Source organism: Amblyomma maculatum, chromosome 6, assembly GCF_055883805.1.
Source record: "Amblyomma maculatum isolate TAMU_Amacu chromosome 6, ASM5588380v1, whole genome shotgun sequence".
NCBI lineage: Eukaryota > Metazoa > Arthropoda > Arachnida > Ixodida > Ixodidae > Amblyomma > Amblyomma maculatum.
Genome location: NC_139349.1, coordinates 112,598,460 through 112,625,531, shown reverse-complemented (window position 1 = coordinate 112,625,531; position 27,072 = coordinate 112,598,460). Strand labels below are relative to the sequence as shown.

The following is a 27,072-nucleotide window of genomic DNA, read 5'->3' as shown; positions in this document are numbered from 1 at the left end:
AGTGTACCGGAGGGACGTCTCCTAAAACAACCGCGTCGTCCAGGCTGGCGGCGGTTGAGAGAGCGAGAAAAATACTAATAAGCGTCGTGATTCTGAGCCAGCGTTCCTATTCCGGGCGCTCGTGGTGGCAGAGAGGGGAAGTCTTACGTGCCGCGACGCGTCTGGGCACGTGCGGGGAAGGGGGCGAAGGGCATTTCCGCCTGGTGACGAGGCGTTTGTTCTACCCGGCATGCCGCTTACAGAGGCACCGACAAAGAACTGAGAGGTGCGAAACATTTTTACATTCGACATTGATCCAACATAGCTGCAACATTACTTCAGCATAGTTCTGCAACAGCAGCAAGTAGCTTATGCCAGAGCACAGTACAGCTGATAGCTTTATTACTCGCTGCTTGTTGCGCTGTTCACGGACTCATGACGTTCCAGAGGCACTGATCATGGAACTCAGAAGGCCTGCTCGGTCTGGAGTGTGCCGAACAATATCGGTCAAAGACCGTGCTTGTGACCGGGATTCTACGCGCCTAGCTGCGAGACTTTTTAATTAAAATCAGAGAGGACTTCTCCTAGACCGATGTGGTGCTGCTTATGCAGGTTTTAATACGAAGTGACTCCATTTTGTTTATTAGCTTTTTTCTTCCTCTTCCTCCTCTCCTTGACAATGCCTACTCCTCTTATCCTTCACTTGCGCTCGAGTTGCTGCGTATGCCACAAGAAAATAGTTAAAATAATAATAATAGATAAACACGAGGAGAACATGTGGCATGGGCAGCCGTTGCTCAGCCCCTTTTCGAGCGTAATAAAAGTGGCATTGCCGACATCCGAGAGTTTTGTTCTGTACCCAGTTTTTCGAAAACTTCTTTTTCGTTTTTTTTTTTTTTTTTTTTTTTTTGCTATGCCTATATGGAACAGTGGTATATGAATGCTCTACCTTTACAAGTGATATCGGCTAATGACTTTGCCAAGCTACTTAGCGATATACATTGAATTGCACTTTCGTTATACTCTACAACTCTAGTTGTTGCGTTTTATTATACTTCTGCCCTCCTGGATTGGACCTGCAGGAAGATGTGCAGTATTTGTAAATAAAATAAAATAGCACATTTTGATGCTCTTTTGATAGCACCAGATGCTTTTGTGGGCTGCTAGGATGTATACTTCTAAAAACTTGAGGCGAAAAGCCCTGTCTATTCGGTCGAATTCTAACCTGAATCTTTTTTTTTCTTCCTCTGCAGGTTCCCAGACAGCGAGGTTTTATGAATCGACATCCTGCAGGCTAGGTTCTGCATAAGGTAAGCAACACTGCCCATACCACCTTACTTTTTCAGAGACGGACCCGTGTCATGCTCAGCACGGTGTGTCGAATGAGTAATGGGGGATGATGGGAAGCTGATAGCTATGCTTATTTTGTGGTGTTCCAACGACAGCTGTGACTGGCGTTCGCTTGACAAGACAACGCATAGCTTTACAATCTCGAAGTAATATCCACGAAACCCGCTGCCAAATATTTCATCCTCTCTTCGAAAAGCGCCATGCGCCGTGCTTCCGGGTTCCTTTTTTGCTCGTATCGCACCAGTCTTGATCGCTGTTAACTCCTTGACGCACAATGTTTGCTCGACTTGTCCTGGTTATAAGCAACCAGCTGGATAGGCTCTTCTGTGAAAAGCCGAGGGAAGAATCTTCGACTTCGTGTTATCATATGCTTCATATACCAACGTTTCAATATCGATAAGTGAAGCAGCTGGAGAACTCACGTTGTCGCAAGTGTCATGAATTATGGGCTGTTTTCCCTTTTCTTCTCACCCTCACCCCCCTCTCTCCCTTCTCCTTATACTGGCCAGTGGTCCACGAATGTTTGCTAGTGTGACACGCTTTGTGAATTCAGCTTTGTAACCCTATACAACTTGCTTTCACGTTAAGTAAACACACTACGAAGCTAGGCATCTCCCCTGGTGCCTGCATCGCTAGCACCCGTTATCGACGAAATGTTTACAACTGCCCGACACAAATAAAACTATTAGGAAAGCAATTATTTCCGCCGCACAGTTGAGAAGGAAAGCAAGGAATCGTTCGTTCTGGAGAAATCTTCCTCTCGCGTGACATGTCGTCTCCCTACCCAAGCTGACGACTACTGTATTGATTGCAGCCGCCTTCCCGTCGCCGCATGGTTGCTACCAACAAGTGCGACGAACTTATTTGCCGGTCAGGTAAAACATGTCGTGTCGCTCTTCCGCGACGATCTAAAATTAATAATGCCGACATCGTTACTGATGAGTTGTTATTAGCGATGTTCGCACTGTCCTCGCTGTTTTATTGCTTTGTGTATTTTATCAAGCACCATTTTTCATCCGCTTTTCTCAGTGAGAAAAGCGGATACATTGTTCTGAATTCCCTATCGGTCTCAATCATCCGGAAATGCAAGCTTGAACACAGCAACTTTCAAATATATATATAGCGGATCTGAGTCTACTAGTTGACGCTGAAATACAGTTTCTATATGGGATTTAATGCACTTTAGAGTATGGCTACAGTATACTCCGTCTTGTCTCACTTTATTTCCCGAAATACATCTCGACGTTCCACTTCCGCGTAGCATAAGAAAGTCCTTACTTAATAGATGCTGAGTAGGATGTTGTACGTACGTCACTTTATTTATTCAAAGTTATGAAATCACGCTCACTAGGTTTCGTGCTAGCCTACATAAAATATTTCTCCCGAAGAGCACCTTTAATTTACCATTGGCATCTTAAGGCGCTCTATACACGACAAGAAACGTCTCTGTTTGCCGTGGCTATAGCAGTTTATTTCCCGACTCCATTGCGCTGGCTTACTAAATTCTGGACGCGCTGGTCGAGTCGACATAGTTATTTGAGCATGATGTGAAATCCTGCGTTATGTGATCACGTGAGATCTCACGCGAGCATTTCATGTGACCATTATTAATGGGTTCGCCGGGAACTTGATTCCCAATAAACAACAATGATTAAACGTCAATTTAGCGCAATTTCGTGGCATTTTCCCCCTTTTTGCGTTGGTGCACATTAAGCTTGTGGTAAATCTATACGCTCGTATGATACTGATGTATGCCACCAGACTCCGTTGGGGACATAAAGTCGGCCATTTTATATGTAGTTCTACGCACTCCTGAGGACTTCGTTGTCAATGAATGGCGTGAACGCTGTCCGCACATCATCATCACCCGAAGGCGCTGTATCTTAAGCACAGGCTAAGTGGGAACAAAAGTGAGATTTCTGCTCAGTTTGCGTGCGAGCAGTGGATCTTTTTTTTTTTTTTTTTTTTTTTTTTTTTTTAAGGAGCGGCTACAAGCAGAAATGTAAACTACAGCCAATCTTTTACTAGGGCACGCAATTATTTTTTCTTTAAATTTTTTTTTACATCTCTCGGCATTGACTGTCACTTCGCGTCCTATAGCCCATTTAGGAAATATTCGCCGAGGGTTGGTTCGAAGTATGCGAGGTCTTGGAGGTAGCAGCATGCCGAACGTTTTCAGGAATGCATGCGCGCTTGGTACGCCGCATATGAATGAAGGTATACTTGGCACGCAGAAACTCGATCTGGGCGGCAGAAAGAAGAAAGGGTGCACTGCGAACCGCATAAACAATGATGGGTTGTTTCCGAGGAAGCCTCCTTCTGCGCGAGTTCTCCCTGAAAGGAGTTTCATTTACAAGGAACCAGCCGCCTGCCTCCCGCTGTTTTAATTGGAGCATCGCGAAGCGCCCCTAATCGCTGGCTGCTTCCGGCTGCTCGGCATCCACGCAGTATATACACTGGGACGTCATTCTTATAAGGCACGCGCTGCGCGCGTGTGTAGAACACCTTTGATGACCACGGTAGAGAGAGAGAGAGAGAGAGTAGAGTCAACTTCCGGCGGGTATAGTAGCTGTAACTGCAGTATGGCAGTGGTAGGTATTAGCCGGCTGGGTTGGGTCAGACACGGCGGTGGCGGTTCGTGATGACGTGATGGCGCATACCGATAGGCACCCTGCAGACGGACGGTGTAGTGATGCTCGCCGAAGCGGAAAGAAGCGGGGGCAGCGGAAGAAGCAACGCACGCGAAGTGCTGCTCCTTTTCGCGCGGCGCTGGCGTCGAGACGTCGGCCGCTGCCCTTCCGTGGCTCACTCTCCGGGAAGAGTCGGGTCCTGCGAGGCAAGATTGTTGCCAGAAATAATCCGAGCGGCCGCTGCTCTTCTCTCGAGCAAATGTCAACAAAGAGCGCCCAAGAACTTGGTGCGGAGAGACACGAGAGGCCCGAGTGTTCACTCCGAGGAGTTTCAAGCAGAGAAAAACAGAGGAGGGGTTGGAGAAAATGGGAAGGGAGTACAGCTTATATACATGGAGTTTACAGCAGGAAAAAGGGCCGCCGTGGTAGCAGGAGGTGCAAAAGAGAATGGGACATCTATACTTGTGTGTACCAGAGGACTGCATGTTTATTCCTCTGTTATTTTTTTTTTTTGTAGTATATGTTCGTTGTTTGTGAGGTTGGATGCTTTAAAAGAAACGTTCTTCGATATAGCTGTAGCCGCAACAATATCGGACCACCAGCCGTATGTTTTTGACGTGCGCCTTGGAGAGCACGCCTGTTGTTTTGAAGAAAATGTGAGACCCAGTAGGGTGACCTTTCACCTGTTTCGCACTCGTACAGCTCACAAATCTGGTTTCCCTATATAAGTCTGAATGTAAAGGACGCTTGTCCGGACTAAAATAACCACTAATTTGAAGGAGCCTTCTTGATTTTTTTTTATTATTTCTTTAGAATACGTTGCTGTGAGCGTAGCTGGCCTGACTTCTATGCGCGCCTTGTTGTCGTCATCTGTATGTGTCATCTCGCTCTCTCTAAGAAGCCTGACGTCATGAAATTTCGATGTTGTCTTTATCCTGCATGGTATAGGGCGACATCACGAAAAATTTGTCAGAAATTCTGCCGGCGCTTGATTTTTGTAATAAAAATTTCCTTTGCTTCCTTCGCTTCTTGCTGTTTTGCTCGACCCTGCCACGCGGTAGTTACTAGGTATAACATTCTAAATAAAACTGTCACAAAATAAATAAAGGCAGTAGCAAAGGCAGAGAGGTGGTGAGCACACACACAAAACAAAAAAAAAAAGGCGGGGGAGGGGGGGGGGGGGGGTTGCCCCGCACACCTTCTCACGCCTTGATCTCCACTGTACTCCATATGCTGTACGCCCCAACGCATTTAGTGCGATCCCCGGCGCGGCGACGCGACGTTGACAACGTGTTTTGTTACCTGTGTTCACCCAGAGCGCTGGCGGGTTCTGACGCAAGACGGTTACAAGGCTCGGCCACTTTCGCCAGGCGAAAAGATGGCCGCCACGCTCGGCTGAACGCCGTTCGTCAGACGCTTCGCTGACCCCTCCCTTCCCTTCAATTTTCCCCTAGCTTGGGGAAGGGAGGGGGGAAGGGGTCACAATTTACGAGTACGTGATCCGGACGACCGCGCCGATGCGCGTCACGGCACAGGCGACGCGTGTCATCCTTGCGTGCCCGGCGCCGGCCTAATTTTGGAAGGCGCGCATCCTTCTTTGCGGAGGCGATATTGGTCCGATGGGTGCGCGCGCTTGCTTCTTCGAAAAACTCTTCTCGGGGTTGCATCGGACCGCGCGGCCGCCCTGGAAAGCTTCTGTGCGCGTTGGTCGCCGCCGAAGAAGACGCTGCTTCGCATCAAGATAAACTTGACTGCCTCCCCTTGGGTACACACACGCGCGCGCTCGAGACGGGGGCGTCGTCCCGTCTCTTCCTTCTGCCCTTGGCTTTCGCCGCAAGCCTGGTGTGTTTCTCGAGCCCGGGGCCCCTCAGGGCGGGCGCGTGCCTGGACGTATACCTATATGAGCGCCTCCTGTCGTGAAATCTCGCGTGACGCGCATAGTTTCGCTCGGCGCGTATATACGTTGCAGTTATTGCACAAATAGTTGGAGTTTTGAAGAAAGTTTTGCAAGACGCCGCTTCTGGCGGTCGTGTCTGGCTTCGGAGGTGTGACGAAGCTAAGGAAAGCGGGCTGTAATTAGGCTGCTGACAGGAGCCGTCCGTGCGTGACCTCTAAGGAATTGAGAAATGTGTGCATGCAGCGCCTTTCTTTCGCAAGGTCCATGACTCCGTTCTTGGTTTTCTTTTCCTTCTTCTTTTAGCGGCTAAGCATGGACCGGAGGGTTCAGGTTTCGACTTACAGAGCAGCGTTTCATCCTTTCTTTTGCCTCCCATAACCACGAATTTTGAAAGCTGTCTCGTGTAACACGAGCGCGTGTATCATGCTGTCTGATGTATGTCGAAATAAATCTCGATTTGTAACCCTTTGATAGTGAGAGAGTCAAAATTTATGCGACATTGGCGGCATTATGTCAGGATATGTCAGCTCTGATCTCGGTTAAAAACGATGAATTTTTCTTTAAGAGAGTACGCGGGAGAATTGAGCAAGGTGCTCGTTTGGCGGTAATTTAGTGACTGCAACCATAAGCCGTCTTTAGTTTTGCCCGCTGCTTCTTCAGTTGGACTTATTATGGACTCGCAGATTCGTTCAGCCAGTCGTGTTTTCCCTGGTGACAGGAGCAAACAAACGAGGACCACTTGAATGGAAGCTGCGTTTCATAACGAGTCCGCCATCAATACTGGGACTGAGCTGGCTTAACCGGCCCAATTATTAATATTATACCTCCAAACTCGATCAGTGTACGTTAAATTATAAAGTTCGCGCCGTTCGTTAGAGAGACGGAGATTTTTTAGTAATCCGTTTGCAGAAAATGGTTTCGTGCTTATGCTCTAAAAAAAAGAAAGAAAAAAACAAGAGCGCGTGCATGCTTAAGTATAATATATAGGGGCTTAATGTCAGAGTCATTGGAAGAAATTATAATAGTTATGTAGCTTGATTAGTCGCCAAAACATTACGCTTTCACAATCCAAAGGCAGATATCTAGTGGCATTACAGGGCCTTTTCGTGAGTTCGAATATTAAGGACGATTTATAATGAGTACACGACGAATTCGTTTGGTCCAAAATTAATTTCGTTTATGGAGCTCGTCGTATCAATTAACAAAGCGAGTGATGCCTCATGCCTGGCGCCACCAAATTTCTTTTTCGTAAACGACGCATGCATTGTACTGTAACTCGCGTGCACTTTTTAAACATTAAAAAGGCGTCCAGTTATTTCATAGAAGCACTTAGAAAACTGCGATACCTGGATTTATAAGTGCGCTTCAACGCTGTTCGAGTGCTTCGCGATAGAATATATAAAAAAAAAAAAACCACATCGCTGAGGCCATTGAAATTTTATTTAGGGTACAAATGTGTGCGCTCAACTTCGAAACCAGATGCCTTTCCTTCATACAGTCCGTGCGTGTGGCTACTTTGACCACACGCGAAAAAATTCGACAAGAAGCACTTTCTAGAGAATTTCTCTGACAGAGCAGGGTACTATTCTCAGCCAGAGCAAGGAGCCCGTCCTGTCAACTTCCCTTTCCTTTCCATCCTTTATTTTTTAAATTCCTTATTCTATTTCCCTTTCCTACCTTCCTTTTAATCCTGTTTTTTCTCTTTCTCATTCCTTTTTTGTTCGCGCACGTGGGCCGTCAGTTCTCGCATTCCCTTGACCAGGAAAGCCAGCATCTGTTGACCCCTGCAGCCGAGCAAAGATAGGAGGTGTAAAATGCCTTCGGGAGGGAAATTCTTCACCGCTGGTCTTCCTCTTCTCATGGCAAACGAGATTTGCTCGGGGCGAATGGGAGCGCCCGCGTCTTCGGCTGAGGCCGGGAAATGCTGACTCAATTTGAGGACGCCTCGGCTAGGAGCTCGCAAGCACAGTGGCGCACTCTCTTCAACCTATCCTCTATCCTCCTCCTCCTTAGAAGTCAGCGAGAGACCTAACCCCTGCCGCAGCTAGCGAGTCGGGCTTGTCTCGAATTAACCTTGTTTCCAGGCCGGGTGTCAGTTTGCCGAGCTGTAAAACACCCAGTTGTGCTGCGCACAGCGCCGCCAAGTCACTATTCTCCCAACCGCCGCACCTCCTATAGGGGCTCCGCGACGAGCTCGAATACCGTGCGTTTATCGGAAGGGACAGCCTCGCCCGGTGGGGGCTGCTCCTGATGTTTAACTGCTGATTCCCGCGAACGTTTACGTACTTCCTCCCGCGGTGCGTGGGCCGCCCTCGCTAGAAAAAGCGATAAAAGGCGAGCAAGGTGAACCCTACTCGGGCCGCTCATCGCGCCGTCGTATAGCATTTTACTCGTAATGGAAATAAGTTTCTCTTTCTTCTCATTGCTGTCTGCTTCGCTGTCTTCTCTTTTACGTGTTTGTGTCTGAGTGGCAAAGCCACGGTTAGAGGCATTTTTGGCCTGCACGCAAAGCGGTCGCTGGGATATTACGGTGATCGTGATGTTTTCGTCGAACGTGCATATTCGTAATTGCGATCCGTCTGATGTTTAATGACTTTCTTGTTTCCTTTTCTTAATTTCTGACCCTTTCTTCAGCTGAAATCCGAATGCTGCGCTTATAGTCAGGGTGAATGCATATATTTGCTCTTCCTCAGGACTCGAAAAAAAAATAAAATAAACGCACAAGCTATGCTCCTTCTGCACCCTTCCATGGTCTATATATTGCATTTGTTCATTTTATACAATGGACCATCCTTGCGCACGTCTCAGCAAGAGTGAGGTCATAGGGGAAGACAGCTTGTTCGGAAAGAGGAACATAGCGTCTTTGCTTGTTCCACTTTTGGTGACCGCACCACCCTCTCGTCGCCGACACCCGACCGCCGACGCCGCTGGTGCCACAGCAGCAATAAAGAACACCGCCGCTCGTCCCTCTGTTCTCACGACATCCGGCCACTGTGCAGAGTGTCCTTATTTGCCTGCGGTGGCGAGTGACGTTGGTGCTCGGTATATAGTGAGATCAGCGATCATGGGTGCCGATGTTTTGTTTAGGTTTCTTTTTCTTTTTCTTTTTTTTTTTTTCACTGAGAGTACGCCGAACCTGTAGTTTGCCGGCTTCGAAGCCGCACAGAAGGAGCGGATCGTTGTCTCGGCGGTGACCCCAAGGGAGAGAGAGATGGTGTGAGCTTGCTTCGGGTCCCCGATGCCGCTGCCTGTTATTTAGCCGTGTCAGCGCTCGCACACAGCGGGCGGCGCAGGACCCCACACTCACTGGAAGCGGTGCCGGGCGGCGTTTCTCACGCGATGCTAATGACGGTAGCGTCGTCGTCCTCGTCGCGCGCTCTCCTCGGGTCCGCGCTTGCCACTATGCCTTCAACGGCGCGGGAGGCGTTGTTGGCCCGGCAAAAAATGGAGTCCGGACGGCGCTTGCACAGCAGCATCGTAGGCGCGGGGTATCGCGGCCGCCACTCAGTCGGGGATCGATGCGAAATCGTGGCCGAGCATAACAAACGTGCCAGCGCCCGTTGGTCCCGCTACCGCCGCTGGCTGGCCTCCCACTCTGTACGGTGGTGTATACATACTGCGCTCGTGTGCCGCCGACTCTGCTGCGCGCTCCCCAAGGAGGAAACGAGAAGGCATTTTTCACACTGGGAACACAGGCGCTGCTTTCCTGACTATAGTTGGAGGGAGCGGGGGTTGTGGCCCGAGCCAAGGGTGCGCTGCTTGGATAGCTGCACCCGCTGTTCCTCCTCTCAGCTTACCCGCACTTTCTACGCTCACTGAAATATGTGGGGAAGGGGGAGAGGGCTGGTGTCGGTCAGGACCTCTATGATCTATATGAACCCCCCCCCCCCCCCCCCCCCCCCCCGACGTTGTTTGGCTCGAAACAGGGCACGCGCGCGTCGTCCCTTTTTGAGTGGAACATACTTCCGCTGAAGCGTGCTTCGACTTTTGAGCACTCACAGCCTGTTCTCGAAAGAAGAGAACTGGAGCAGGAAAAGAATGTCATACATAGAACGGGACACGAGAGAAGGGGGGGACTGCTGTGCAAGGCTGGTTCGTTGTGAGGAACGACGGTGATGATGTTGCTTCTCGGGGCTTATTGCGATCGTTTTTGTCACGCCGCGCTGTATTGAGAGGGTGGCTGAGATATTGGTGAGGCTGTGGTACAGGCAAGGCGGTATAAGCTTTGGTCTGTATTTTGGTGCTGGCTCCTATCGATATAAAAGGTGCGCGTTCTTGTAGCAATGTCTCATATGCTACCCGGCTAAATTTCTCAATTTTGCTTTTCTAGTAGAATATCAATGATCGAATCCATGCAGTGGCTGCTGCTTTTTTGCAGGTGGCTCTTGCAATTTAGAGCGGTGCTGTGATATTATTATGTGTAGTCCACCTTTGTTAGGCATTTTTACATGGACGCGAATGTGTTTCATTCTTTTCGTTTCCGAAAAAAAAAAAAGAAATAAAAAACATGTGTTCTGTACGTAATTTTCTTTTTATTAAGAAATATCTGCATGTGGCGACACATCCCGCACAGCTGCACAGTATGGTACTGCTCCGCAAACGAATGAATAAAAAAAGAAGTGAAGGAAAGAAAAAAGAAGGATGAAAAAAAAAATGAAGAAAGCCCGCCTTGTATTCAGGGACGATGTCTCGATATTCTCCAGATGCTTCCTGTCAGGCAAGGCGCAAGGCTATTACGCAAAAAAAAAATAATAAACACAATATAAAGGCGACACGAAGAACCGTATAGCGGCTCGAAAAGCTATAGCAACATCGCGACAACACCGGCGCGAATCGGCCCTGACGCCCACTTGAATCCCACTTTAGGCGGGGCGCGAAAGAATGCCGGTTGAAAGCCCAGCGCGCTTGGCGGCGTCTTCTTTCCACAAGCGAGAAGAAAGCGCGTGCCCCTGAATAGAGTCGGCTGCTTTGTTTCCCCTGACTTGGACCGCGCGCGACAGAAGAGAGTGAACGCTGTCTCCTCCACTTCTTTTTTTTCGCTCGCTTTTTTATTTATTCTCCACTTCATGCATTTCATGTATCGATCCTCACCGAGCATTGTGCGCACCCAGCACAGCCTCTAAAGCCGTCGATAAAATGCGCTCATAATCTGTGATGCAAGGCGTTCGAACTCAAGTGCAGCGTACCGAACTTAACGTTATGCACGCCTCAGAATCCAGCGTTGCCGTGCCGAATGCATCCAGGCGGAAGCAGCCTAGGCCGTGCAGCCAAGCCGAGCCAAAGCCTCCAGTTTTCCTGCCGTTCTCCCTCTGTACCGTTATATGGTCCGTTTACGTCAGCCGGAGCGAGCCGCCTCGCTCGAACGGCGCGCGCGACGGGTTAAGCTGAGCGCGCGCCACTCGGGTCTGCTTCGAGGAAACAACAACGCGTTCGAGGATTTACATAAGCGCGGAAGGTCTCGCAGCCGTGAGCCCGCGCTCGGTTTCCAGGGGAAGAAGCAAAAGGAAATCAAAACGCGCCTCTGGAAATGACGAGAAATAAAAGGAAGCGAACGAGAATGAGCGCGTGTCAAAAGAGTTCCTGCAAACTTTCACGCCTCCGACTCTCGCATGCAGCTGGTTGGGAACGCGATGCGCGCGCCTCCCTCACCGCGGATACAAGCACGTTTCTCTCGGATGCGACGACGCCTGGTTCGCGCGACGACGCTTTTCTCGTTTTTGCATCCACATTTGTGCTGTCGAGGGCACTGCAGATTCCTCGCTCGTGGCGGAAGGGAGTATTACTGTGTTTCTCCATTTTCCCGCTGTAACCATCCGCCATTTTTGTTTTTGTTTTTTCACGATTTTGCTCGCCATGTGATTCTTAGCCACTCGGGTTTCCGACGGCTGCGTCGCGTTGCGTCTGCTGAGCCGTGGAATAAAAGAGAGCGCGCCGTCGATTCACGTCAGTTTTAGTGCCGGCAGCGTTTTCAGATGGCGGAACGACTGGTGACGTGCCGAGGAAACGGCGCTGTCGAAACGAGCTTTTCGAACTGCGTGCAGTCGTTGCTGCAGCTATGTTCCTTTTTCTTATTTTCATAACGGAAGAGGCGAGGGCGCTTGGTTTTGCAGACGCACTTCAGCGGGGAAGAGACAGTGCGCGCAATTGGGAAATCCACGCTCTACATGCATGCAACCGCGTACGCGCTCAATTCGTCTGAAAACACCGTTCATTCTTGCTGTTCCTTCTTCAGTGCGCCGTGCTGTCAGCGATGCCTTTAGTGGGCGATATGACTATCTGTGCCCTCCGCCTCCTCAGCCGTTCTACCCATTCTTTTTTATCTTTCGCGTAGCTACTGCTAATACGCATCTCTGACTTCACTGCCGTTTCATCCAGGGTTGCGCAGTCTCGGTAAGTGAGCTTGGTGGCTTTTTATATTACCGATTGTAACGCGCAGCTAGCCCGCAGCAGATTCATTATATACGCGTGGTAATTATGAAAATGTGGTGCTGGTGAGAGGGATAACGATGGCCTCGGTAACTACTGCGAAGTTCACGCACTAGAATCACAGCTGTTTTGCAAGAGACAGTCGCCCGCGCGTTTGACCACCATGACACAAAGGCGGCGTGTTTCCTCTAGCGAGTTTGTACAGCAAGCACAGGCAGCGAACGAGCTGACTGGCTGCAATGCGAAGTTGGCAATATTGGCGCGGGGAAATTATTATTTAATCTCTCTTCGAAAAGAAATCGGATTTTCGCCCGAAGTAGAAACGAAGTCCTTTTCGACTGCAGAGATTGGATAGCATCTATACGTGCTTTTTGTGAATGCTGAAAAAGCGAGCTGCTGAGTGTGAATGCTTTCAGCAGAGATTGATGCGGAACGCGTATTTCTGATAGGATGACCGGTGACGCGAGAAGCGACTTTTTGGGATTAACATAGTGAGATAAAGCTCAAGTTCTCTGAACCTGCTAATGTGCGTGGAAGATAGCGTTATATATAGTGCACAGTCTCCAACGTACCGTTCCGTTGTGATTCGTACCTGTGCAATGAAAACACGGCTATGTCCGTCCACTGGATATCCGCACTTTTTCTTTTTATGTTTGTTTACTTGTTTTAAATGGATGTGTTCCGATTGACTCGTTTCTTCTTTGGTTATCTTCTGTAGCGTCAAACCTCATTTAGCCGCACGGCTCCTGCGTTCATTCCGCTCATTATCGTAATGAATGACAACGGAGGTCACAGCAGCGCATCGCCGGCGCACGATTCGGCGGTGTCATGCCTGCTACACGGCCCACGGATCATTGAATGCTGCTCTGATCATGGCAGGCTTTCACGGGTCGTTGCTCCGTGGTGATTTGCGCCGAGCTCACGTCTGAGGCGTCGGTTTCAAATCTAAGTTGCCGAAAATTTCTCTTGTTAACTTTCCTAATCTCACTCGCCATGTACGCGCCGAAAATTGTGCGAAGCTTTGTGAGCGATATTTAAGTCCGTGCGATAATACCTCGAACATCACAGCTGGCTTACTTTAATCTGGTCATCTTGGATTACGGGGTTTGGTCGAACGGTGCTATTGCTGTTTCAACGGCTTTTTTTTTCTTCTTTTTTATGAAATGTGGATGAAGGTTGGACATCAAATAAGAACTTCATCCTATTCTTGTTCGAAGCTAGGCAGCGAAGTTAATAGAAGTCTTTCCTAAGTAGGTCGACGCTAGTGAAAAACGGGACACGTGCGATTAATCCGAATACAACAAACTAGCAGTACGGCATTAACAAAGCACTCAGGTTTAAATCTTTCTTCTTGGCGCACACTGAATTGAAGGCGCCCTTCCATGACTTTGAAATAATGAAGAACACTTCAATTGATGATCTTGTCTTTTTCGCTGAAAGGAGTGTTGCGTTGTCTTTAGAGACTGATCAAAATCTGTTTTTTTACTGTTTTAGCAGATTGTATAACGCGCGCGCGCGCGTGCGTGTGCGTGTGTGTGTGTGTGTGTGTGTGTGTGTGTGTGTGTGTGTGTGTGTGTGTGTGTGTGTGTGTGTGTGTGTGTGTGCGTGTGTGCGTGTGCGTGCGTGCGTGCGTGCGTGTTGTGTGTGTGTGCGCGTGCGTGCGTGCGTGTGTGTGCGTGTGCGTGCGTGCGTGCGTGCGTGCGTGCGTGCGTGCGTGTGTGTGTGTGTGTGTGTGTGTGTGTGTGTGTGTGTGTGTGTGTGTGTGTGTGTGTGTGTGTGTGTGTGTGTGTGTGTGTGTGTGTGTGTGTGTGTGTGTGTGTGTGTGTGTGTGTGTGTGTGTGTGTGTGTGTGTGTGTGTGTGTGTGTGTGTGTGTGTGTGTGTGTGTGTGTGTGTGTGTGTGTGTGTGTGTGTGTGTGTGTGTGTGTGTGTGTGTGTGTGTGTGTGTGTGTGTGTGTGTGTGTGTGTGTGTGTGTGTGTGTGTGTGTGTGTGTGTGTGTGTGTGTGTGTGTGTGTGTGTGTGTGTGTGTGTGTGTGTGTGTGTGTGTGTGTGTGTGTGTGTGTGTGTGTGTGTGTGTGTGTGTGTGTGTGTGTGTGTGTGTGTGTGTGTGTGTGTGTGTGTGTGTGTGTGTGTGTGTGTGTGTGTGTGTGTGTGTGTGTGTGTGTGTGTGTGTGTGTGTGTGTGTGTGTGTGTGTGTGTGTGTGTGTGTGTGTGTGTGTGTGTGTGTGTGTGTTGAAGTGATGGTGCACCTATCGAAGAAGCACAGATGTACCTGCAAGCATCACAATGGCGGTGTTCTGATTTTCAACCATTGTTGCACGTAATAGCCGTAATAATGCACGCAGTAATCAGAGCGATACCGTACGAACGTACATTGTGTAATGCACATTACAACTTACAGAACGTCAGGTAACCGTCATTCGAAACATTTAGTTATGCTGTGTCGCTTTAGGCGCTCCCTGCACAAAAGCATTCATTATATTATTGCGATGTAAACGAATTCGAAAAAACTAGTCGGGGTTTGATTCTACTGTGCTTGGTTAAAGAGGTTTATGTGAATGTCACTACGACCGCTTAACGTTGAATCTGCATTACGGATTCAGTCTGCTACTTTGTAACAAAAAGCTCATAATACACATCGCATCCGAACACGGCGAGCGGAGCTCAAAGCGGACAGGTTTAGTGTGCGAAAGTTAACTTCAAAGTAGCACATATCCTCCCCCTTCCTTCCTCCGTGCCCCGGCTCCTTTCATACCTCCGCACACTTTTTTGTTCATTGATCTTATGAATTTTTTCCAGCCTGCTTAATCGGCAGTTTTCTGGAAACACAAAAAGCGGCGCGACATGCCACCCCCTCCCTACCCTCCTCCTCCCAGCGCACGCAGCCTAATTGTTTGTTCCCACGCATTGCGCTCGGTTTATCTGCGTTTCGGGCTTTAAAGGCACCGACGCACGACAAGCTAAAGGAATAAACGCTGAATGTCATCGCGCGGGAGGGGGAAAAAAAGGCAACTAACTTTGCCGAAGGACGGACAAGCCCGCTAATTAAATGGCCACCCCCTCCTCCTTTTTCCCGTCCCTTACCTAGCGCCCGCCGCTACCCGTCATCGCAATAACATTTTCCCCGGACGTCGTTATTTTTGGGCACTTTGTTGGGGCGCATCACGCTGTCGCTTTATTCCGGGCCAGTCCGCCGCCGTTCGACCTCTGGCGTCGCTGGAGGCACGCCGGGCTCGAGTCGTCAGAAAACAAGGCTCGTCCGCATTCAAACTCCGTCCTTCGCTGCGGCAGCGACGACTGCTTTCACCTTTCCCTCTTCTTCCTCGTCCTCCTCATCTGTCTCTGCCTTTTTGTGCGTTGCCTCTTTGCTTGCTCGGAGCGCCCACCATCGCTCTGCTCTCTGCTTGCACTTCCGTCGTTCCGCTTATTTCTTCGCTGGCGTTGTTGTATAGTTATAATCTCCGTGACGCTGTTCGCTGTTTTCTCTCCCTCTCCTTTTATTTTCTGCGTTCAACTCTTTCTTTCTCTCTCGCTCTCTGTCTATCACATGCGAGCTTTCGCCTTTCACCTCGGAACGTTTCCACTGCTGTTATGGCCACCGTCTTACTCCGTGTCAAAAACCCTGTCGTTTCCCTTCCTCCCTTCCGGCTGCAGTCACGTTCACCCCGTCAGTCGACACTGGTGCTACTGGCGTCATACGCGGCATAATAATAATGACTCTGACTGACTGAACGAAAATAATGAAGGGCGAGGAAGCAGCCGGAAGGCACGAGAAGGAGCCGGAGAGAGGAGGAAAGTCACGGGGGCGATAACGGAAACGAAACTAGGTGTTTTTGTTTCCACACGGTTTTCTCACCGGGTTATGCACCGTACGTCAATTTCTTCATTACTGCTCTGGGGGTGCAGCGGTGTTTTGGTCTCCCCCACCCTCCCCCTTCTCTCTTTCTCTCTTTCTGACTCGCCTTGTACCGGGTCGTCCGGTTTTGTTGCTCCATTTCCTCGTGCCCATTGTCTATTAGCAGTGCCCTCACATCTGCTTGCTTCTATCGTTCATTCCCACCTCGCCCGGCTTCGGCAGACTTCGAAACGACAAGATGGCTCCTCTCCACTGCTGCCTGCGCTATCGCAGGTACGCGGCGCAGGAGCGCTTTGAGAGTCCTCGCCCTACTGCATCCAAGTACACCCCTCTCCCCTTGCGCAAATCTGCCCCCTCGTCTTAACGCCACCGCCTACTGCTCTTTTCACGGATCTCTCCCCCTCCCATCCCTTCCCCTCCTCCCGCTCACCGTACAATTACGCTCTCCGGCACCTCTCCGTCGTCGTCATCGTCATCGTCGCGCTAACGCCGTCGGCGCCGCTCTAGGCGTCTCTTTTCAGGCTTGCCGCCGATGGCCGAGGGCCTGCTCGTGACACGTCAATGTGTGCGCGCGCGGCCCGCCGAGGCGCCAGACCATGGGGTCTCCTCTTTTCTGCGCCGCTCAACTTCGTTTCGCGCGAACACACCTTTTGTGCGTGCGCGCCTTATAACGCCTTTCCCGCTCTTTTTTTCCCTTCTTCATTCTATTTCTTGTCTCGGGAGCCAGCGCTGGGCCGTGTTTGCCTGGCCCCGGCCTTTCCCGACCTGTCCCCGAGGGTGCGCTTGCCTGCCATGCATTGAGGAGACGTGGAGCAGAGCGCGCGCTGTAAGCACTAGTCTTTTCGCTGTAATTTTTTTTTCCTTCTTTTTGCATCGAAGCGGCTAACTGAGGAAGATTGAAACTTGGGCGCAAAGACTGGTAGGCGCGCACCAGGGGACGTTAAACGCTCATGTGAAGGTGATTAATTCCTCGTGACGCGTTCCAGATGTGGAGCGCCGAGACCGATTCAGTGTTCTTGTCTCCTGAAAAAGTTCGTGCAGCGAACTGGATTTGTTTCTACAAATTTTACGTTGGGGTGTGAAGGTAACGAGTGGACAGAACAGGTGTATAAATGGATATAAGCTCTGCTATTACTTTATGTAATCGGTATGATCGCTTTCTTTTCTTTATAAATGCTGCATTGGTAAATTTTAACATGTAATCGTCGTATAAAATCCCTTCCAAGCCTTTTTTTTCTATCGCAGTCGTACCATATGATGCCATTGTTGTTGCAGAAAACGTTTATTTTAGGAAAGGGCTCTCAGTAAGGGGTGTTGTGCCCGGGTGAGCCACCCGGATCCCGCTCAACAGAGCGCCGGGCTTCTCCTGCTGACACCCTCTTTACCGTTTTGATGCTGCTTCTCAAGCCAGCGGTGCATTGCCGGGAAGCATCGAGCGGTCCACATGATCAGACACGTCTGGAATGCCAGTGACAACCGGGCGCCGGTTCCCTGGCGGCGAGTCACCTTCGCACCGCAGATTTGAAGCGAGCGATCTGCGCGCTCGCTGATTGGACCCCTCGGGCCACCGTCACATGCTGCATCCGGACTGGACAATTTGAGTGATACTGACTTCTTTTACACCCTGTATAAGCGAGCGCACTGCCTCCGGAGAGCGAGAGATTCGAATCGCAGTGCCTTCAACTGCACGGAGTAGTGTAGTCTATGGCTTTGTTCTTTCTGATCTTTAATTTATAAAGCAAAAACAAAATTATTGTTACGTGAAGACTCAATCTATTTACAGTATATTTACAAGATTGCAACTGGCATAGCAGCAAATAGTCCCACTTCGTCATCTATCTTGCCGCGATACAAGGGGGAAAACACTTCGTCTTCGCGTAACAATATATATATATAACTCTTTTCTAAAATCTTGAAGGCTTATAACTATGGGCTGTTTTTTTAATAGAAGCGTTGCTCGGAAACGAAGCGTCTCTCAAAGATACATTTAGTCATCGTCTCTATTTTAAGACACAAACAGTTGCTTCAAACTGCGTCTGGCTTTGTATTTAACTTAATTTTACGTTGTGTGCATTTGAAGCGAATGATCAAGATATTTCTGGCGCTATTTGTTAAAATCGAGCCAAAGAAAATTGCCAAACGCTTCCTATCTGCACAGCGGCCCAGCAGAGCTGCGTGACGCTCAGCACTCTCAATAAGCGTGGTATAACTCCAATGTTCTGTAGATCCCTTTGATTTTTCATCTTCGTCAGAAACAATTGGTGCTAGCCCAGGAGGCATTTTAAAGGTTACCTTTTGCAGCGGTGAGAAAGATTCAACTAGAATTTCTGGAGACTTTCTGGTTTTGTCAAACTTCTAATTTTAAAATATCCCCATTTAGATAAGCGTGTTCGCTGCAAGCGGCTGACAAGTGGCGCCAGTTGGTTTGACAAGAAAATTGAACAGGTTTCATATGACTTCCTCCTTGGTTGTGTTTCCGTCAGGCGCAATGTTAACCTTCAAATATTTCTTGCACATCATGCTGGCTTCACAAGATTGAGAATAAATCTGGATAAAGATTTAATCCAAACGCTGGTAAAAGAAATACAAATAAAAAACAACAACAACAAGCATCTGGTATAAACAGTCATGTCTGGTGCCGCTGACTCATTAACTTATGACGTCCGACAGAGCCTCAGAGCTTTAGGGCTATCGAAACAGCCTATTCGCTGAATGGAGATACCGGCAATAGGTAGTCACATAGCGGCATGAGCACCTCTCATGTCTCCTACCTTGTTCGGCGCCTTTCAAACAGGTAACGCTACTCCGAATAATATGTTGACTTACAAAATAGCTAGAGGGCGTTGATAAAGAGGGACAAAACAGGGAATCTAGCTGGTAAGAAAGATAGATAAAAAAAATAAAGGAAGAAAGAAAGTCTTCAGTCCATGCTGCTCGGCAGTGGCTAGTCTCAGCGAAAGAACGAAAGGCAGTATGCACTTTTCCTTTCCTTATTCCTTATCGGGCGGACAACCACTTTGCCGCACCGCCAGGGGCTGCGCGAGAACGTGTGCATTCACTCGCCGCTATCCGCAACGTGCACGTTGGAGGCGGCGAGCAACAACCAACTTGGCCCACGCGGCAAGCGCCTAATCTCTGCTTCCATCCGCTTCGCATTGAGGTGCGCCGGCTGCAACCACCATCGCTCAGGCAGTGCAGACAAAAAAAAAAAAAATTAAATAAGAAGGCTAGAGCTCTCTCACCGTTCCATACCTGGCTGTAGCTCTCCCGGTCTCCTTTCCTTACTCTGGCGCCTTTATCGAAGAGCGCGCGGCTTCTCTGGCCAGCGCTGCAGCGCAGTGTGAATATGAATGGATACCTTGGCCGCCTGGAGCGCGGTCCGTAAATCCCGGGCCCGCGAGCAGTCGGGAGAGCTTATCTCCGGGGTGCGCACCGCAGTTAGTTTCTGCCCTCCTCCTCTATTTTTCCTCCTCTCCTATTTCGTTGACCGTAGCGGCCATAGCTCGGTAGAATTTCCCTTCTTTCCTCTGGCTGAAACCCTGCTGCGCCACGCGGAGTGCCCAACGTGGCGCTGACACCAGAGCTCACTCTCTGTTAATTAAAAATTTCCTCGCTGAATCTTTAAAATGTGACCCGCGTCCTCCCGTCGGCGTCGTAGCCTTCCCTCGGGAGTCTTGCTCCTGTACACGATCGCCCCAACGCCTGGTGGCAGGCTTTGCGCGCCGGGCCGCATGCTGGATCTACATGCGCGCATACGCGGCGACCGAATCCGGCCGGCGAGGCGACGGCCTGCATAATTCCTGCGCCAAGCTGGGGCCTGCATAGCGAGTGATGGAAGCTTGCGTAGGTGGTGAAGGAAATAAGAAGGACGTAGTGGAGAGAACAGAGGGCAAGCCGCCTTTGCATGCCATCGCCGCCCGGGGGCCGGCCTATGGCTCGACCGAGCGATTTCGAAATGGCGTCACCCGTTGTTGTGCAAAGCCTGGATATAGATGACACGACCTCCAGCTTCTCCTCCTATGGCTCCCTCGTGGGGAATGCGCGCGCAACTGACGCATACGCGAGCCCTCAGAAGCATGTATGGCGATGTGTACCCTCCCCTCCTGTCACGCGCGAAGACGAAAAGCCAGTCGTAGCTCAGAGCGGCCGCCGTAATCCAGACAAATGTGCCTCCGCGCTATGCTTTCCTGCCGGACATTGCGATGCCGTGGAGAAGTTTACGTAAAGGCGCGCTCAGCTGGTGTCGGTGCGTGTGTGCGCGCTCGTTGGACGTTGGATACGCGGAATGTCCGTTTCCTGCATGCACGAACATTCGGATTCAAAAATTCAGAGTGCCTCCTCAAAGTACCGTCGCAGCTAGAGTTGTAAACTGTGCGCCAACGTAGGGCTGCTATAAATGTTTTAGATAGGTTACGGCTTCCTTATGCTATGTGACCATAAAGCGAGCGTGAGCAAAAGCTATAGGGCGTGTTGAGGCCATCGGCAGGCGCAGTTTAACAAATTTTATCCATTTGAAATATATATGCAATCCGTGGGCTGATACATTTCACAAATCGAAACCGAATTTGTTTACGGTCGCTATGGTTCCGTGCGAGTTGTTTAAATAAAAAGTGAATGGTGCTTACGGTGCCACTAATATTAGTAGCTGAATGCCAACGCCTCGTTCATCGCATATGCTGGTGGGTAAGTATCGACGGTACAAAATTCCCTCGCCTCCATAAACAAGTTCCAGTCTCTGGACATCCTTCTGTGATCACTGCAGGCCAACGCCGAGCATCGCCGACTGCGATTTTTTTCTCAATGCATCGCGACGCATTTGATGAGCGTGAATAAATAATCTCAGTGATGCAGTAATAACATCCGAGAGCTTCTGACCGTGTTGCTTTTCCCTAGGACTAAATTCGCACTGGGAATCGGTTTACAGAGACTGTTTCTCGTTCTTTGCATAGTAATGCAACGAGCGAATCACTAGCTGCGAAAACTTGGGAGTATTTTCTCCAAGCATAGAGCCTCGCTATATATAAAAACGCACCTCTTTAACCCGTATTTATGATAAGGATTTCTTCATTATGCTATGCGGGGAAATTGCGTCTTGCGTATAGTAGAGGCGCGTGTTTTCATGGAGGCAGAGCGCTCGGTGCCTCGCTTGGAAAAGAAATACACTGCGGCTTAGCTAAACTTGAAGGAGGAAAGAGGTGGGGGGTGGGGGGGGGGGGGGGGGCGGGGGGGTGTATCATGCTGTCTCTTTCGCTTCCTCCGAGGCGACGGATGCCAGCGAGAGTTTCTTCCTCACGCATATTCTTTTTCTTCTTCCACCGGCACGGAACGAACCAGGCGTCGTCCTCGCAAGCTCGGGCTCCCCTCACCCCCAGAACGGTCCGCTGGCAGGCAGCAGGCAAGCCCGGGCTCGCACGCGTGTGCATAATCTCCGTGGGAAAGCGCTGCATTGACGAGACGGAGCGCGTCTGTTTGTCTCCTTTTCAAAACCCTCCATCGCTGTCCGGAGAAGAAAGGCATCGAGTGCACGCGCCTTCTCTTCATTGCACTCAAGAAGAAGATATACTCTGCGGATTCAAAACGCGCTGAGATAGATAGAGAGACGAGAATAGGGAGGATGAGAAATGAAAAGACCGGTCAGAAAAGAGAAGGGCGCGGACGGGAGAATAGAAACGGCAGCTGTGCTGCGTTGTGAAGGCTTTCAGGAATCAAATCCCTGGCACCGACAGAATCCGTTCGAAATCACTTCTACCGCCCCCTCGAAATAGGGACTTTCTCGCGAGTCGGCCTTGCAGCCGGCGGCAGGGATACGGTAAGACTTGTGTGAGAGCGCACGCATATGGTCGCTTCTTCACGACTAGCCAACTATGCCCCTCCCCCTTTTGCTATTGCAATTGCTCCAAGGCTCTGGAAAAGATCTAGTTTACTTTCTTGCTCTTTTGCGATCCTTCGTATTTTTCTTTTGTCGTATTTTTCTTCCGTATACGCTGCAACACTGCTTTTTAATGGACTCGCGTCTTTCAAACCAGCAAAGAATAACATCTGCTTGGAGAAAAAAAAAAAAAAGGATTCGAAAAGTCGAAGTAAGCGCGGGCTAAAAACGGGCATTCTAGGGAAGTTCATCGGTGTCCTATTTTCACTCTTTTTGATGTTGATTTTAATTGCTCTTATGACTGGTATGAGCATTCAGAACAAAATCTTATTTATTATAATAGAAGTTTTTCTTTAATATTACGAAAGAAACTTCGACGCGGACCCACAATTAAAACGCCCACATGCGCGTGTGCTGCCCACGCAAAACGAACAGCCTGGAAAAAATAATGAATATAGGACTATCTAAAGCTCGTATAGTTAGCAAAGCGGAGAAGGAACTTGAGTGAATGAAAACATCTTCACCACGCCGCTGTCAGTCCTCCCTGAAAAAAAAAAAAAAGAAAAAGAAAAAAGAAAAAAAAAAGAAAAAAAAAAAAACGAGCAACGTTTTGCGATGTTGACTAGATGTAGGTACGAAACGTAATGTTTTGTCAACAGAGGGGACCCTCACCTCATCCGTTTCCCCACCAGAAGGAGCAACTTATCTCCGGCATCATATTAGAAACTCGGTGCCTGTGACCTCAGAATGTACGCCAGTGATTCGCTGCTTTGCCGCCTCGCCTTACAACTCCAACGGCACCCCCCGCAGAGAGACAGCATTTACGCCAGCAGCAACAACAGCAAGCGACGCGCTACTCGCAAGCCCCACGCCGCGGGCGCCCCGCAAAAGTTTGTCAGGGACACGGGAGACATCTCATATCCTCCGCGCTGAAGCGCGACGCGGTGAACGACGTTTACTACCGTAGCAGCGGCGCACGACATTTGGCTCTCTCTCCTTCTGTCTCTCTCTCTCTCTTCCTGCTTTCTGCGCTTTCTTCCCTTAAGCGCCGGCAGGCCGTACGTACTTGTTAGGCGTCGGAGCTGTAAACGGCAGCGCCAGGAGAACCATCTTTCTGGTTTCCGCTGGTTCTCCTCCCTCCACCTCCAGCATCGCAGGCAGTGCAGCCTTCCTATGCTCCAAGGAACACTGCAGGGTTGGGAGAGCGGGTGAGCAGCCCAAAGCCGCGGTGGCAGCGGACTCATTATTCATCCATCACGCCGCGAGAAATAAGCCTCCGCTTGCTGCGGACGGCCGCAATCTGGGGCGCATTGGCGCGCCCGTGGCCCATCGCTGGGACCCGCGGCTGCCGGGGGCGGCGGCGACAGCGGCTCGGCCGAGCACGCCCGGGGTCGCGCTCGGGACGCTTGACGCACACGCGTGGTTCGCGACGACGTGCGTACATGGATTGTGTTGTTGGCGATGTTGGTGTTGCTCTGTGGAGCGCGCAGCCTGCCCGCGTGGTCTCCCATCTCGCCTCGTGGGCTAATCCTGCCGCCGCGACATGAGTGGGCCGGAGAGCTTAATTTCGCCGTTGGTTCCCTCGCTCGAGCGTGAAACTGAGCCGCTTGCTTTTTTCTGCACCGATAGATGTATTCGCTGGGTTTGCGGAGCTCGCGTCATCGCTGTATTATTAATAGTATTGCTATTAGTAGTAATATTAGTATTAGCAGCACAACTAGTATTGGTGCATGATAGATTTCGATTCTTATGTGTCACAAAGCACAACACCATAGTATAGAATAGTAGTAGCGGAAAAAAAAAAAAAAAGTTTTTTTTTTTTTTTTTTTTTGGGGGGGGGGGGGGGATCAGATGATCGCATTCTGGCCAGAGAAAACAAAGCACTGTGTTTTCCTTACCGGTGGCCAATAATAGTTTCTAGTTATGCGATTCTGGAGGTATAGAAATAAAAATTATAAAGATAAAGTGGGTCAATAAGCAAACTCGTAAGCTGGGCTCAAGAAAAGAGTAGGGGCCGAGAACGGATAAACGACGATCCCTCAAGGAAACGAGTGGATGAGAAAAGAGAAGACGCAGCGGGGCGGCAAAGAGTCAGTTGGGCGGATGGGGTTGGGATGTTTGTGGGGATAGGCCGGCCTCAACAGGCGGGCGGCAGGACTAATTTGAGATCAATGGGACAGGAGGTGATTTGTTGTATTTGTAACCGGCACGATGATGGCTGCCACTTCACTCAGTGATTATTCGGTTTGAGTAGCGGGCCGTCTCGAAATATAGATGCTTGGTGTGGGGAAAAGGAGGGGAGTCGATCTGAACGCGCCGTTTTAAATGCTCCTTATACTCGATGACAAGACGAAACGTGCAAGTTATCTTGGCATGTTTCTGCGGCACGCAGCTGCCTGAATAGTGGTTTGGTTTGTCGGGTGTAACGTCCCAAAGCGACTCAGGATGTGAGAGACGCCGTAGTGGAGGACTGCAGAAGTTTCTACCACCTCGGGTTCTTTAATGTGCACTAACATCGCACAGTACACGGAAGCCAAGCTTTTCGCCTGCACCGAAGAGCAGCTGCCGAGGCCAGGATTCGATCCGGCATCCTTGAGCACATGTACGGGCGAACGTCGGAACCACTGCGCCACTCCAGCGGTGTCTCGATGTTCAAAAAATCTCGCCCGTCCATTAGTAGTACAATACGCATTGAGATCCGGCGCTGTTTCTTTTTCTTTTTTTTATATATATATCGGCACTCGCGATTCGGCAACGCTCTTACTGGTTATTCCCCAACGTCCTTGAATCCGTCCACCTGGAACGTTATACTTATTACGTCATAACTGTTTATTAGTCCCAGCTCTTATCCCCTGCAGCAGCGACTTCCCGGTCTAAATTTCGTTACAGTGAAAGAAAAGGCGGAACAATTTCGTTGCTTCACATCGGCGGTTGTTTTGAAGCTGTAAGCAAGATCGGACACTTGCCATATCTAGCGAGAAGTGAATTAGAGACGCGTGTCTGGTAAAAAAAAAAAAAATAAAACGTCTCCTTCCTTTTTAAGCAGCAAGTTTCACGATGGGCGATCAGTGACGCGCGCTCGTTGCTGTTTTCGAATTTTCACTTCTCCTTTCTCAGCAGTTTTTGCTCCCGGCTATGCTCGACATCATTGCGAGTATACGGAGAAGTCATTTTCGTCGACGTCATCACCTTTTCTAGTCGTTAGCTACGCAGCTTTTTTTCAGTCTCTTATTCGTCTCTCGCACTTATTTCGCAAGCCTAAAGACTGTCGGCAATTAGCCCGCTTCATTTCAACTCCGTTCTTTGTTTATCCTTTTATTTTCGAATGGCCATTCTTCTCATCGCCACGGGGAACGTATACGGGCTTCAGTCCTTCCTTATGCGGCGCATGAAACTAGCTAATGAGAAAAAACTGCGGGGACCGAAACGAATGGCTCGGCTCAAGCGCGAGAAAAGGCGGCGGCTTAGACGCGCGTTAGCCTAACGCGCGCACTTGGCCGAGAATTTATTCCCCTTCCTCCTCTGCGTCCGACACACTTCCCCTCTTCAAATTAAAGCAAACGGAAGAAATAACAAAAAGGAAAACGCTGATTGGCGCAAATTGAGCGGGTGTCAAGTCATGCGAGGGCAGCCCTTAATTCCATTTTCCACCCGTCGCCACGCTGCCTTTGGCGCAAGGTGGGAGGTGAAGGCGGCGCAGTGTAACGCTTCATTTCACCCCGAATTCTCCACGCTCACGCACGCAAGCACGCACCATCAGTACGAAGGAGAAAGTATTTATAGGCGACGAACGGCTGAGCTTCCTGCGTACTTTTAAAGTATCAGCACCTATAGCGTGCACGTGCACGCGGTCAAACGCTCTCTCTCTCTCTCTCTCACACACACACACACACACACACACACACACACACACACACACACACACACACACACACACACACACACACACACACACACACACACGCACACGCACACACACACACACACACACACACACACACACACACACACATACGCACACACACACACACACACACACACACACACACACACACACACACACACACACACACACACACACACACACACACACACACACACACACACATACGCACGCACGCACGCACGTATGCACGCAGAGCGCGCACTTGTACAAATGAGCGGACACTGGCTTGAGCGACCATCCTACTGTCTGTCGTATGCACTCTCAACGGGTGCACCAAAACCGGTAGCGCACGGCAGCCGGAGAGGCGCTTGAGGAATTCCAAACACGTGAGAGTATAAGCGGCTCTCTCTGAACGGCGCGATGGGTGTAGTAATTGGAGGGTGCAGAAACCCGGGGGTTGGTGGGAGTGAGCGGAGGCCCTTGTTTCCCGAAGGCTGCCACGTGAGTGCTCACGCTTGCTTCCCACGAAGCGCGTCCAGCGGACGCGCCAAGGCGCCCGTCCACACCTGCGGTGCTCCTCAACGTGTACTGGGCGCCGTGCGTACGGGCGTTCGTTGTCATTATGCTAGCACGTGCTCAGAGTTTTCGCCCTAACGTTCTGTGCAACGAACGGCCATGCCATCCCTCCCTCCTTTCTGTCTTTGTTTCGGTCTCTCTCCCTCTCTTCCGCTCGCTTTCGAAAGTGTGTTTCCTAAGCTCGTCGATGTAGAAGCCTCTTCGAACACTGGAGATTTTGAGATTAGCCAGGGAAGGCGTGGTGACGGCGCGCGTGGAGCCGCGCTATCTTGCCTGGCTAATAAAAGTGCTTCGTTGCCGCCCGGTTCACTTAAGAGGTGCGAGGAAAACAACGACGTAGAAGAGAAAATGAAAACAAGGACAAAAATGCGACGCAAAGGAGGTAGCGTATCGAGGCAGAGAGCGTTAGGAAGAAGCAAGGCTCCGTGAGATCGCCGTAATGAAGAGAGAAGCGCGAGATGGAGCTCAGCTTCGCATCTCCTCTCTCATCCTCCTCCACTTCCTCCTCCTCATCGTGCGCTGCCGCTCCTACGTTGCCGCATGCACGAAGGACGAAGAACAATGGAGGTAGCGACTGGGAGACTAAATACTTACTTGTGAGTAG

The 27,072-nt window shown here is 50.0% G+C and overlaps 1 protein-coding gene across 2 annotated transcripts in view; it reads left to right on the top strand.

Moving 5' to 3' along the window:
* LOC146186613 (irregular chiasm C-roughest protein-like) overlaps positions 1-27,072 on the top strand; it is a 354,131-nt gene that overhangs the window by 237,177 nt on the left and 89,882 nt on the right. For both annotated transcript variants that reach the window (XM_084607354.1, XM_084607353.1), the window contains one exon: positions 1,233-1,289. The gene's annotated coding sequence lies outside the window, so the exon portion shown is untranslated. The remainder of the gene's footprint in view (positions 1-1,232; positions 1,290-27,072) is intronic.